A 15,384-nucleotide genomic window follows, 5' to 3' on the forward strand; every position below is an offset into this window, starting at 1 on the left:
TCCCCCGTCTGCATCATGGTCCTGTCGTGACCGCTTAAAATAGTGCCTTGAGGGATCCCAAAACTGCACATAGACGAGATTTCTCCAGAATATTGTTATGATGTTATTGCTATCAAAAACATCTGAAATATGTCACCAGAAGGGTTTTCTGTCTGTTATCTAAGATACCCTAAAGGTCTTGGTTACAACCCAGCTGCACTCGGGAGGATATATTGCTACAAATTTATTGTGTAATTGAAGCATACCAGAGTGATCCGTAGAGTATTGGGAAATGTGGCGTACATATATTACCATAAATTGGCTGAACTTAGTTTTGGAGTAAAGTGATTTAAGTGGGTGGGGTCTAAACGAAATGGCACTGGTAGCAATTACTTCGAGCTGCCGGAAGAACAAATTTCAGAAGACAATGTCAGTGCATGTTATTAATTAGCTGGAGAAAACATTATGTACAGTCAGTATTGAAGAGTTGTGCACACCAAGTGATAATTGGGTTGTGTTGCATACAAAGACATATGGCACCATTTTCATTTGTTACACTAGGAGCAGAACACTGACAAGGGATGGTCTGTGACAGTATGAAACAGCAGCTTTTTCACTACTTCATTCCTTTTTTTTTTTTTTTCCCTAACAACACAGAGCTTTAAAAATCCTAGGTAGCCTGAAAGCTTGGGAATGCTGTTAAAACAATGTTCAAAAGTTCAAGTTATCTTTTCTGTGGGAAATCTCTTCCAAAATAGCTGTAAAATGGGGTGCCTTGGACCACTGAAGAAAGGTGTTAGGATTTTCACATTTTCGGTATTGGTTAAATCTCCTTCATTTTTGCAGAGCAGATAGAGATTTTTGGATTTCAAGATTCAAAATTTTTCTCAAAGGCAGTGCTTGAATATAGAGAGGGATTTAATTTAAAAAAAAAAGATGTTAAAGTGTATATTGCTGTTAGCAGTCAGCATTAGGAGTCTGCAAACTTTGAATGTTCCTGTAAGAGAGACTCTCATATTCCAATAGCAAGAATGTGTCCGTGATCCTCAGCTCTATTCAGTAATGAGTAGCAAATAAATAAACCCTGGAGCTGCACAGAAAGATAATACTCTATTCTTTAGCATTACTGTAGTACACGTTCAAGTACAGACAAATTTTAGTAATACTTGGAATTTGTTCCTGTTACCACAGAAATGTTAACTTCAGTGCCTAGGAATTTGTCATTAATGGAGTGATTTGTGGCAGCTAGAAGCATGTTTTAGCAGAGGTACACAAACAATTTTTCCTCTGTACTTCACAATCAGTTATTGGGGTCATACTCCCAATTGATTTCAGAGGAAAAAAACAGTTGGGATCTACTGATAATTTGTTGAATCTACACAGCAGAAATTTAGAATGGTTTTATTTCCTGCAAGCAAGATAGTTTTCAACTTTATGCTAGGCAAAGTATTTAATTAGTGATGCAACTTTTATTAATGTCTAGTGTACATCTTCAGTGTGAAGGTCTGGATACTTTCTGAACTAGTCCGTGTTGTTATCAACAGTTACTGTCACTGAGATTCTCATCTGTGTCACAAAAAAATGTGATTGTTAATACTCAGCTAATTTTATATCTTCACGTTGTCAAAATATTGAACCAAAATATAAGTCAGATAATCTGTACTATTGCCTTAAAATTTATGCAGCGCAAGCTGAATTTAAATGCAAGTAATAAAGAAGCCCTCCAGTATTTTGGTTATAAGGCAGCAAGTCACGGTCTCAAGCACCCAAAGGAACAAATCACCAGAGTGCAATTACAGAAGCCCTTTAAGATTTTAATTTATCTGCCACTACTTGCATATTCTTCAACAAGTAATGAAGGTAATGAATAAAAAACACTGTGAAAATTTGTCTTATTTACATCTGTGTTGCATTTGCTCAGTACTGCTCTACATAGGACTCCCCTATTTCTTCTTAAAGTCAATGGATGGACTTCCATTGACTGCATACAAAGATTTTGTTGAGCCAAACCAAGACCACTTGACCAGAAAGTTTCTTGAGGTATTTCAGGCAAATCTCATTCTTGACAAGCATGTTATCTGAACTTTTGGTGCATGATTATCTCAATGAAAACCTAAGGTGCTTTAAGAAGGTAAGACAAGACAACATTAGTACTCTTTAAATTCTGAGTGAGGGGATGTGATCTACTGAAGCTGTATTGCTCTTGGATTTAAAACCAACCACCATCTCCCCAACAATAACCCCACCCCACAAAACAGGAGTTCATGTTTGTAGTAAAAGCTGTGCAGGAAGTAGGAACCATCTTGAATAAGGATGCACCATGGAGGGAGCTGCCCGGGACTTAATAGATGCAGAGTTGGGGTTACCATTTCACAGGAGAGCTTTAGATGAAGTCCCAAGAAGTTGCCTGGTGTGCTGGCTCTGTGAAACCCAGGTTCACAGCTCGGCTGGTGGAATGCACTGGAGGTCTAGATGAGGGCCACATAAACAGCTGGAAAGGGTTCTTGCTGTTAAAAATAACACAGAATCAGTGATTTTTTTCTTTACTGTAACTGTGCTTTCAACTTCATAATGAAAACCTTAAAGAAGAGCAGATATATTAATGACAAACTGAACAGTCATTTTGAGACACAAAGATCATTCTTAATTGAATCTGAATTGAGAAAAATAGAATTGGCCTGTGTTAATCTCACATTCAAGCACACATATGGAGGGAAGGAGGCATGTCGAAGGGCTGATTCATCACACCTCACACCTGAATTCTGCACCAGATGTGCTCATGTCTTGGATGATGTAAAGCATGTAGACTATTTTCATGCACTAAGGTGCACTTGAAAGCTGGGGGTTTCTCACCACAATCCTCCTTTTTTTCCATTTGTTTCCTGGTTTCTCTTGTCAAGTCTTCCAGTTCTTCAGCCAGCTTTGATGCCCTTTCCTCCTGCCCAGAGGCCAGGCAGAAGTTTGGACCCCACCCTGCCTGTGCCTGAGCCTGCATTCAGGCCCAATGCTGTTGTTCTGCTTCTCCCTCTTACTCTTAGGGCCAGTGGTACAAACAGAGCTCCTGGAGAGGCTGGCTGTAACCATAGTGATACCAGCAGTCCTGAACAGATCTGTTTAGCTCTGGGGAGGGGAAAAAAAAGACCTTTTGAAGGAGAAGCATCCTCCTGACTTTGTATCAGGCTGATGGAGCCAGGTAGTTTGCATTATGCTCCCTCTACAGCACATGCAACAGAAGTTGCAAAACAACAGTTGGTACTCAAATCATGCAATACTCAGGAGTTCCTGTGCTTCTGCTGTTAAATATAACCTCTTTGCTTGGTCTTGTGTGGGTTCTGTCCACAACAGTTCATTCAGCCTCTGTACTCACCTTCCTTTAATGGCAATTGTTCCAGTAGTTCCTTCGGTTGCTGTGGTATAACGCAGCAATAAGAAATTCAAGCAGGTTGTCAATTTTCCAGTCAGAATGATGGTCTGAGAAGGATGTAGCCTCAATGTGTTTGTACATCCCAGGTAGAAGGTTCATTACTTAGTGGTGGAAAACCACTTGAGCTACTGAATCTAAGAGAATAGCAATACACAGTGGTAAGGGTACAGGCTTGGAGGTGTGAGTATATACTCTACACCCCATAGAAAATGCCTTTTTTGTGTCTTTGAAGGACTTTGAAAATTAAAAAGTTAATTTAGATAAGAGAGAGAATTAATAGAAGAGAAAAGTTACACAAAGAATAGCTAACGAGCTCTCTTACTGCTCGTTAAGCCATGTCAGAGTGAGGTCATGTTCTGCAGAATATGGAGTGACTGCATATTACAGAGTTGATGGTTATAGAAAGGTGGTAATTGGCATGTTCTGTACAGAGGAAAAAGGTGTGTTCCTTCCCCTTATCCTGCATGCTGGTTCCCGCAAGGACAATCTTAAAATCTGTATTATCTTAGAGACCTCTTTTGACTGATGTATTAATGGACCCCATCATCCACATCACAAGGATAGCTTTAGCTGCTGGAGTGGCTTTTGGCTTATGTCTGGCAATAACACTGAGGCTAACAGACCAGAAAGGGGACAGATGGACACATTTATCAGAAACGAAGCAAAAAGTCCTGTAATCATGAAAGTCAGTACCTGTGAAACTCCTCACTGTTTAGTATTGATTTTGGTCATTAATTTTGTAGTCCTGATAGAGCTTCCAATGCAAAAGTCTGGAGGTGTGAAGTATATTGCACTTCCACACAACAGATTCTGGCGAGGCTTAAATTTGTCTTTTTGGGTTTTTTTAACCTTTTCTTTTACATTGAGCACTAATCTTTTACAGATTTATTTAAACAAGTCTGTGTACCAAAAGCTACCTAACTTACTGCTTCTATAGGTAATATGTATTCTAATAATGTGGAAATAGCAGCTTTCTATTGATATAAGACAGAGGGGAGAATTAATTTAAGAAAATTGCAAGTCAACTCAATACAAATATTTTGTATTCCATTGAAGCTGTTGATATTGGAAAGGGGAACATTTATCAAAAAATTTAGGTGGAGTCATACTGAGCTTCACAGACATCATGAAACAGATTTGCAGGAGTACAAAGAAACAGATAATTTAGTACTAATTGACATTTTAAATGTATTACTCATTGACTAATTGACAGTCCTGTCTTTGAATACAAAGTAACTCTGAAGGCATTGATCCCAACTGTATCATTTCCTCAAAGACAGAAGGATGCGGCCTGAAATAAAATCTAAATTTCATCTACCATTGAAATTTTGATCCATGGAACAACAACAGACTTTTAAGCTACCTTGGACATTCAATTTTTCTTTTCAAGCAAAACCCCTTTTTTTTTGGTAAAGGTGTATTATTTTGTTATTCATACTGACCAAGTGGCAGCACTTTGCTGTAAATGGTAAATTGTTGTATTAATTACAGTAATAATTGTATAGCTGTAATAATTGTATTTTAATACAACAGTGGTTGTATCCTGACTATGACCATCATGTATAGAACCAGGGATGCTTCACTGATTTCTGTCTGCTCTACCAGCAGAAGCATTAAATGCTGTCTCTTACATTGAGAACAAGTGGTACAAACTCTGCCTGAGAAGCAGCTAGAAATGATTTGCAAAGGAGAAAACTTCTCTACATTCTTCCAAAAAGAAAAGGTTGTAAAGAGAAGGAAATTCCATTTCTTTGCTCTGCTAAATCAGTAAAGGCTGCCATCCTGAAGCCAAAGCCTTGTCTCTCACATGCTTCTCTGCCTCTTGGCAAATCCCCAATTTCTGCAAAAGAGGTGCTGCTTTTAAACAGTAACTTTTAACATGATGAGTACTTTGCAAATTATGTGCATTTACAGCATTTTTTAATTTTACACGTAATTTACAGTAAATGTTGTGATAGACACAGAGTTAGGCAAAAGCTATTAAGACAGTGGGCCTTCAGCCAGGTCCGGGAAGGGTGACCTACCTTCTCCTTAAGAGCTCTGCCAAGTGATGTGAACTGTTTATTTGAGCTTTTTGACATCCTAGAAGCAGATTTTAACCAAAGAAGAACTTGGTGTGTCATAGAAATAAGCTGACCAAAAGAAGGAGGCTGTAGGAATTCAGTACAATGATAATAATTTTCCTCTCGGTCTGTGGAAGTGTGGTACCACCCAAAGTTCAGGACTGAGCTTTCAAGCACACACTCCCTGCCCTGTGTGCTGCTGCTCTAGGCTCAGAAATTCCCAGCTGTATAGTAAAGTGACAGTCAAAGCCTTCTAGGAAATTTCTGAAGTTATAATTTCAGTGACAGATTTGTTCAGCAGAAGTTCAATAGATGCCAGATATATGTCAAATAAGAGTACAACTTTCAACCCAGAGGGTAAAATAAATTTTAAGCAAAAATAGATAAGTATGTATTTAATAGGAAAGGGAGATTATGAATTGTGATACGTTATGACCAAATATGACCTCTGTTCATTTGAAAAAAAGCTGGTTTAGGCAATTAGATATATGAATGTATGCTAAAACTTATATATGCAAATATGTATACCATAGTGATTTTTTCCTGTTTTTAGCAATACTTAATCCATAATCTTTTAATAGTTTGGTATTTTCAGTGCACATTATAATTTTGCTAAGGGCTGTGAGCCTAAAACTCAGTCTGCTAATGTAAGATCAAATTCTTCAGCTATTATGCGTTTGAAGTGGTAGTGTGACTGGTATGGCTTAGTGAGTTCTCACTTCCTACTCTTCCAGGCTTGAAGCTGCTCTTTAACTGAATCTGTACACCCACAGAAGGACACTTTTGATTGCACTGGCCTCCAGTGGCAACCTAAGAACCATTTTGGTGGTGGGATGTAGTCAATCAAACCTTCACTCCTCCTGCTTGACTTTATGACTCTCACATTTAATTGGTCCTTCTTGCACAATACTGACTGTGTCACAAGTATATAAAAGACTAAGCCCTTCTGATTTTGGATTGCTTCATAAACTAGGGTCACTAACAATACTTTAATGCAGTCAAGTGCATACATCTAGAAGCAAATCCTATAAGATTACTTGCTGGAAAGCTTTTACTCTGAAAAAGGATTAGGGGTCATTGCAGGCAAACAACATATTTGAACTTTCAGTGTGATGCTGCATGGAAAGACCTTGTCCGACTTAAGACTTCGTAATCAGATACCCCCAACAGCACTGGAGTGTCATTTCCATTTCTATTTAGGACTGGAATAACACTGGCACTACAAGACTGCTTAAACTCCTATTTTCATGTCCTCTTAATGGAATTTTGAGAAAATGCATTAGAGTGTTAGAAGGCTCTTTCTGTCCTCCTTATAATGAGACCCTGCTTTCTTTCCCATGGGGTATTCCTTATTTCTCTCCTTGCATCTTCTTGTGCAATGATTTTCTTGTTTCATCAAAACTGCTTATACTTGAAAAGAAATCCAGAAAAGCCATCCTCAACTTGAAAATTTCAACTATAAAAAACAGGTTCATTGATTTGGCATTGAGGAGGTGAGCTCATTTTATTCTTTAGACTGTGGTAGGAATGTTTCCTCGCATGCTACACAGTTAGGTGACACACAAGAAAGCATAATTTCTACAGGAGGTGCAGCACCTGACCTTAGTGAACCAAATTACTACTTAAAGAATATGCATCAAAGTTGATTTCTTCTCGAGTTTAGTGCAATTGGGTAAGCACATTGTGGAGTCCTCAAAATATAAAAAAAATACTAATTACAGTAAGGAGTGCTTAAGCATCATCCTTAACAAAGCCAGACTGCATTTATCCTGCTGCTGTGGAATGCTCAGTGTAGGAGGAAAACAATTACCTGTTAATTACTTTGAGTTCAGAAAGAGAGACAAGTATTTCCTGATGCCAAGTTGGGTTTATCCTGTGAGAAGAATAAGCCCAATATTATTGACATTTTCCAATCTTTATTTAGGTATCTGATGAGAGAGTTCTCTAGAAGCCCTGATTGCCAGCACTCTCCTTGAAAGTGATGGTATTATGGGTATCTCACAGCTCTGGAAAGTGTTGGTTTTTTTAAGATTCAAAGATTGACAGGAGCAAGTTATTGACCCTACCGCAGATTAGAAATTACATGTGTGAGAGCTAATAATGTGCTAAATTTGGGGTGACTTAGAGAATTCAAGGCTATAACTAGAAAAATGCAATGCTCTTTTAGCATGCACACTTGTATATGTAGCCTGCATGGTTTGATCAAGAAATGCTGCTTCCAGTGGGCAGAACAGTGAAAACGATCTCCAGAAGGAACTGTGATAAAGGAAGTGATAATCCAGTACTTCCTGAGTGGGGCCACATAAAAAGAAGCATAGCAGAGCCTGCAAGAGCAAGAGGTTAAAGATGATTACGAATTTTTATGCTTGAAAGGGAGGAAAATCCTCTAGAAGCAAACATGGATTGAGATCGCTATGTAGACAGACATTGCTAACTGATCACGTCTACTGGGCTACTTATTTATATCCCTGTGTATACAATTAAGTACCTATAAGGAAAATTTCAGTCTAAAATAATAACTGATCCACATCTAACAGGAGCCTCATTTCTACATGTTGTTAATAGAAAAATTACGGCCATTACTGAATAATATTGATTGTTGACAGTTTTGCTTGACAATGTAATTTGCTTTAGCCTTCATTTCTATGGTGTTTTCCACTCAAAGAACTCCAAGTGTTTCACAAATGCTAATTTAACCTCCCAGCTTCTCTGTATGGAAAGTAAGTATTATTACCCCCAGGGACTGCCTTCTCTTTGTGTCAAGGAAGTGCTCACCACATTGCTGGTGGTGCTACAGACCTTCCATAATAAGCTGTTTGCAGCACTAGACACCTAAGGAGCAGAACCAATAAAAGACTATCTTTGCTCCACACAAAACAATTCTGGTAATAAATCTCTAGGCACTAAGTCTAAAAGTGGTCAGGAAAATGCAGCTGAGTGAAATAAATTTTAAAAAAGATGCAGCAAGGGTGTGATAGAGAAAATATGTATATTGTGTTATGCTCCATTTATATTTTGGTGCACAAACATTATTGATAAGCACATGGACAAACATACATGTGGCTTTCAGGTGTAAATTGCAGTCAGTAAGCCTTACCGCTGTACTTTGCAATTGAGAGTATGGAAGTTCATCCTTTTGCATCTTTTTTTCTTTTTTTTTTTTTGCATTTACAGTGTCAGACTTGGCAGATCAGGGCAGAACACTCAGTATTTGTGGGTGTTTCATCTTGATGAGTGTGAGTGGGACTACTGTAGAGGGAGGCTAGCTCACTGCATAATGCTAACATATTTACATGTCTTTCCAAATAATAGATCATATGCATATATGTCCTTTTAGTAAGCATTCATAGAATAAACAGGTTTTTCTCTATAACATGAAGACACTGCTTTTTACTTACACAGAATTTCACCTGGATTATAAAGCTGTTTGATAACTACTCATGAAAAGACAGAATGTGCATACTTTTCATTTAGATCATGTGTACATGTTAGGTACAGTAATAGTAGAGTCATCATTAAATAAATTAATTTTTCAGTGAGGTAAACTGGTCTTTCTCTCTCCATACTGACATTGGGGAGTTCACTGAATCAATTATGAAGGTTTCATATCCAGAATGCTTGATAGTCATTCTAATTACCAATATTGACATTGGAACAGATGTAATGAAGTGGAATAACTCATTTACATTGCATCTTGTCAACATCATTATTGATTTAAACCATCGATTTTTGAAGATTAAAAGTAGTTTTTGAGGATCTGGATTGGCAAACGAATAACTGAGCAGAATAATGGAGCTGCCAATGCCCTTTCATGCCACTCCTGCCCCATAAATGATCTGAAAACCTACCAGGATCATCCCACAAGTATTTTTAGTGGAATAAAAATGACATATGGATAGCATGCTGTCTCTTTCCAGCCCCTCATCAGAAAAGATGGCTAATCTCAATCATGAGTAACAGTAATGGGGATGCTGCAGCCCTTCAACATGGTTTTTCATCACCTGTATCAGCCAGAGAGAATTTTAGTGGTCACTGCAATGCATCAAATAGACCCTAGCTCAGCTGTAGTGTTGAAGTTAGGCCTAAATTATGTGGTAAGCCTTTATTTAAAATGGTAGAGCAGTCTGTAGAGTTAATTCAAACTTTAGAGATTACCTCAGTGTTTAGACTGTTTGGATGATACAAGGCAATGCAGGAATGTCCCTGCATGCTCTGATTTTTGGTGTGTTGGTTGTTTGCTGCGCTCAGAAATCCTTGAAATGTTATTGAACTGCCTCAAAAAGAGTCTGAAGGGGAAAAAAAGGTTTCTTCTGTATCACTGCTCACAAACTGGAAAAAACAAAATCAGAACTCTTTAAACTTTCTTTTCCATTGTGCAGTGCCAGAAAAGGATAACGAGGTAACACATTTTTGCCCAAATAAATCAGATGCAGCCAGTCTTGCCCCATGCATCCCTCACACACTTACCTTCCCTCTAGTTACCTTGGAGGGTTAATGTCTGATTGCATTGTTTTACAATTCAGCCATGTTCTGGTTCACTATTCATGTAGATAGTTTTTATATAGATGCTTTATGAGAGAATAGAATATAAGAGAAGAGTATATAAAAGTACAGAATAGAAATCATTCACATTTGACAGATTCTCCCCATGTGTTTGATGCAGATGTAAAAGAAGAACCTGGGTCTTACAGGCTTCATTACAGTAAGAGCTTGCACAAAGGCTCTGTAAGAATGGCAGGATTCTTCTGAGAGAGTGGGGTTAAGAAAGGCAGAACTCTCCAGGAAAATCAAGTATAAGTGCAGGAATCCAAATAAACTGGGTACAGTAATGTTGCGGGGGTGGTTATTACTGTTTTGTCGTTTGCATTGTTTAGGGGTTTGTGGAGATTTTCAGAAATGCCTCTATTCACAGATCTGGAAGTCAGGTTTCATTATAACCTTTGCTGTCAGTCCCGACACACACAAAGGTGTAAACAAATAAAAATTCCCTCTGAAACTCACCAAGACATCTTTAATTTTGGCACTGGGTTTGCTGATTTTGAACAATTGGATGAGGTGGATTCTTCATGATCTCTCAGCACTGTGAGTCTGTCAACTTGGTTCTGGTTCATGTTCAATCCACAGCAACAATAAAATTGTTTTAGTCTTTTCCAGGAAAATTATATAGTTGAGGTATCTGTTCAAGTGCATATGCATCTTCAGGTTGTGGTTTGTTCGGGTTTTTAAGCAAGGGTAACTAAACTTTGTTTCTCCATGTAACATACATAGCAAATAAAGAATTAGGTAATATTTCTGAGTGGATTTAGATATATTTCAGCTTAGGTCATTATATTTCTGTTTTCCCAAAAGGACAAGACTAAATAACATAAGATTCATAGCAAAGAAAATAAAACATCATTTTCTTAAAGCAATAACAAAAACTGCAGTCAACCTGCTTCAAGCACCCACTTAAAACAATAATGAAAACTGCAGTGAATCTGCTTTAAGCACCCACTCGAGGAACAAGTGAACCAGTTACTTAACATTTGATGATCTAAAAATGATGTGTTGACATATACTCAGCTTGAAATCAGTGGAAGGTGCTTTGGGGATTGTATTTTAAGAGGAGGTTTCCTAAATAGACAAGACTGTGATGCTTTTTACAGTACCTAACTTGTAAGTACTGTCTTGAAATAGTAAAAAATTAGAAAAATAATCACTGGGGGGAAAAAGGGTAAAAAATGTCCCACTGCAACTGGTGAAACACGAGATCATTGCAGAACCATTGTTCTCCAGCTCTTACTCAGAAGGGTGAAGTCCTTGTCTTTGGCTGTATTTCCTGTATTCCATAAACTTCTTCAAAGCTACATGTGGTTTTAGTTCTCATTTTTACACATGTCACTATTACAACAGAGAACATTGTGCTAGCAATGCCAAAAGTGCGAAGAGATGGAGATTTACCTCTAAGAATGCAATAGTTTGTTGAAATTTGGACACTAAGCTAAGCTATTTATCTGCTTTCCAGCCAAGAAGTGGCAATTCCGAGCTACACTCTATCTTACTGTAAAATAGATGTCTTCATAAAGATCAGACAAATCCTGCAGAAATTTCTCCCCTGACAATAAAGGAAAGCCAGGTAATGAGTTCACACACAAATATCCGTGGTGTGGGCACCTAAAATGACCTAAGACAAATGTTAGTCCTAGCTTTACCAATTGAATTTAAATTCTGTGGCCTTTACTTCCCCATTAACACTGGGGGTTTTTTGCTGAATGAATCCTGCAAAGCAGAGACAATGGGATAGGGCACTTGAAAAGTATTAGCTGTGCAAAACACATAACATACAGGAATCTGGACGGTGTCTTTGTCCAGTGTTTTTGTATCCATCTACCAGGGATTTCAAGAGTGCCAGTAATTCCTTATAGCTGACAGTTTCAAAGGCTGCTCAAGCGCAGGATGAACACCTGGTCTTCAGCAATAATAAAGGCTCCGGGCTGTATCAAAGGTCAAAAAACCTGAGACCTGCTGAGCTGCTGTAAATACTTCAGAACATCCTCCTTTGCAGCCCTCTTTTATGGGGAAAAAACGGTTTTAGAGAGGGTGAATTTAGAGCTCTCCACAAATCCTGAGTAAATAGGCTTTAATATTCTGCCTTGAAACTGAGTGGGAGAGGTGGGGAAAGACAAGGGAAAGGAAATTCCTTCTGTTTTGTAGACGCAGATGGAGAAGGAACAGGACATCTGCTTCTCCAGCGGGCTGAAGTAGTGGCTGCTTCCATGGAAGAGACCGTCAGGAGGGTTTCTGACCTATTTGTGCCATGTGCTTTTATCTCCTGCTATTTACATGACCCAGTAATACCAGAGCAGAGAAAGTTATGATGTACTGTCTGCGTACCTGTTTCAGGGACTTCCTACTCACACAGCTCCGCATCACACAGGCAGATGCCCCCCTGCCCATGCAACACTGTAGGATGGGTAAAAGAGTTTTACCTTAATATCAGCATCCCATTCCAGCAAGTAGACTTTAACATGACAGGTTTTTCTAGAAATACAACACTAAGATCTTCATCCAGCCTAAATCAGGGTTGTTTTACCTCAGGAGAAGAAACTGTCTGCAAAATTTAAGGAAGTCACTCTGTGCTGTTGTACCCAGTTTTGTGACACTTAGATCCAGTGGCATTTCTGTGTCTGTCAGCTGGCAAGGCTGGCAGAAGAGACACAGTGAGAGACTGTGTGTGTGCATGAACATAAATGTGCAGACAAGCACATGTAACGTTCGAGAAATTTTAGAGGTCACAACTGCACAAACCAAGAAGGCGCCACAGAACCTAGGAAGTGTATGAAGATGTGCTCACATCCCAGCCCTCAGTGCTGTTTCTTAGCTTAGAAAAATGGAAAAAAAAATCTTTCCTTGATGTAAAATAGAATTAATTTTCTTATATGTAGGCACCAGGGAAACAATGGGTAGGAAAGACACAGGTCATTGTTTATATCTACTGACAAGTCCCTCCTTGTGGAACGTGAGCACTGGTAATAAAGGTAATAAGCTATTCTTTGACATGAATAAAAGTTTTAGAATTTGAACCTAAGAGAGCATCCTGAATATGTTTAGATTTCCCTTCCCCAGTTTTTGAACTTGTCTAGAAGTGCCAGACATAGATCATCACAACATAGACTGCTCCAGCTCTCTTGCAATCAAGAGCCAATACAAAATCTTTCAGAACTGAAAACAGTCATTTCATTTAATGTTTCTCTCTATGATTCAGCACCTTCTGTGACTTCAAGATGCGTCTGATTGCTGGAAAATAGACATATTTCTTGCATTTAGTTCTTTAGCTTAAGAAAAACCAATGTTTTCACTGTCAGGGAATAAACTTTAATAAATATTCTACCTTCTGACTTTTTTTTTTAAATTCTAACAGTTGACTGATAAGGTAAATATTTCATTCCAGATTACCATGCCATGTTTCTATAATAAAACTAACTGGTATTTGATTACCAGCTAGCCAACATTCTTGCCACAGATTTTGAAGCCCCAACCAGACACAATACTAATTCTACTATCAAAACCAATTATGGAACAATTCACCACTCTAAACCTTAACTCAGCCCAATCTGCACACATGTGGGAGAGGCTAATCTTTTTTTTTCTCTTTTTTTTTTTTTTAAATTAAAAAACTGTAAGACCAAGGAACAGAGTTAAATATGACATTGATTTTACATTCTTGCTCTCTTGCTCACTCAGGATAGCAGTGCTCAGGGCATGCCAGGCAATACTTGTTTAACATGATTCACATGTTCCTATTTTTTTCTCTAAAATCCAGCTCATTCTGTCATTGGTAGGAACAATATCAAAAATATAAACCAGTGCGGTAGTTAAGGTAGCTAAGGGTATAATATATTTCAAGAGTTATTAAAATAAGCTATAATTTAATTCAGCAAGCTAGCAATCAGTAAAGGCTAAGTCTTATTTTCCTGCTTATGTGAGTTACTACATTGCAATGAGATTAGTCACCTCACATAAGTAGGAGTTGGTTCTGTAATAAATCTGCAAACACACACCAAAAAATTGAGTTAATCCTGAAATACCATTTTCAGCTTGCTCCCATTGTGTCTCTTTAATATTGTAGAGGTCTCCTAGCAGTGACAATTTTAACCTTGGCTCTCCTGCTTTTTGAGAGATGAAGTCAGCCCTTCATCTGAATGGTTTTTTCATAGTTTAATATCCTCATCCGTTTTACTTGTAAGCTAGGCTAAAAAAAATGAATAATAAATTCGATGAGAGCTGGTTAAAGAAAGCATTGCATTGAATCTGGATTGCTCCCAGCTGTCTTAATTGAACAAAGAGAAATTTCCCAAATACACCTTCTATATTGGCTGACTGCCTTAGAAGTTCTCTGAAGCTAGAAGAAAAGTCCTTCCTCTCCAAATTAAAACACATACTGTAAAAAATGCCAAACTATTAAAATCTGTTGTGTGAAGTTACACTAGAAATAATATAAAACAGATTCTTTCATTACACTAGAATTAGGCTGCATTATGTGTCTGGATTGGTGTTGGAATAGATAACAGGATTCTAGCTTTTGAGATTGTCTAATTTTGTATATTGATAAAACCCTGTTTTTTAAAAGAAAAAGTTCTGGTTTTATTTGGATAGCTGTAAACTTTTAAAAGTACCAGCACTATTTCCTAGTGATGTGGAAGTTGGTCTTGCAAGGTCTGACTCCAAAATGAAGCTGGGGCTGCCAATACCTGAAAACAGTTGAAGAGAGACAGCTGGTGGTCTCAGAAGACTCAACTGGAGCTTGGATTCTTTGAAGATTAACCCAAAATGCTGTGTTTCATCAAGCCACATCATCCCTTTTATATATTACGCCATGGTCTGTTGTGGCCACAGGTCTGCATAGCCTGATTTTCCAGCAGCAGTTGGAGGGCAGTGCAATAGGTAAGTTGATGACTATCAGTGAAAAAAGTTCCACCCTTGTTATATCAGTGCTTTCTGACAGTGGGACAGTGTTTCTTCAACATTAAGCTGCCAGGGAATTCCCTCTGGCGATGGGAAGGTACTGTAGGAGAGACAAAATCAGGCTGGTGGTGGCAAAGCCTTACAAGGGCTTTTCCTGGGGTGGAGGAACAGCAGCACAGAGGTTGTGAGCAGTTGGCAGCATCCGCCCACCACGTGCACCTTGAAACACAACATCCATGCATCATTTTGCAAAAATCCCTTGTAAATTAGCAGGTTCTGGTTTTGCCTGTTAGGGCACTCCTGGGATGGGGTCTGCCAAACCCCACCAGTGGGATGTCCAGGACCTTACAGCTTGCTCTGTAATGCAGTGTCACAAGGCGGCACTTGTGGAACTGAAGGCAGCGGTTTGTATGTCGTGTCTAACAAGAGCCTGTGCTCCCACCACGAGACCAAAGATTCTTTTCTCTCTGGAAA

At 38.5% G+C, this 15,384-nt stretch overlaps 1 long non-coding RNA gene across 3 annotated transcripts in view; it reads right to left on the bottom strand.

Annotated features, from left to right (window-relative positions):
• Nucleotides 1-599: 599 nt before the first annotated feature.
• Nucleotides 600-15,384, bottom strand: part of LOC108448786 — a 49,314-nt gene continuing 34,529 nt past the window's right edge. For 2 of the 3 annotated variants that reach the window (XR_001864810.1, XR_001864808.1), the window contains one exon: nt 600-2,486. This is a non-coding gene — a long non-coding RNA (uncharacterized LOC108448786). Of the gene's footprint in view, nt 2,487-3,346; nt 3,538-15,384 lie in introns of all 3 variants that reach the window. The other variant, XR_001864809.1, reaches the window with a different exon arrangement.

This window comes from Corvus brachyrhynchos, unplaced genomic scaffold (genome assembly GCF_000691975.1).
Source record: "Corvus brachyrhynchos isolate BGI_N302 unplaced genomic scaffold, ASM69197v1 scaffold87, whole genome shotgun sequence".
NCBI classification, from domain to species: domain Eukaryota; kingdom Metazoa; phylum Chordata; class Aves; order Passeriformes; family Corvidae; genus Corvus; species Corvus brachyrhynchos.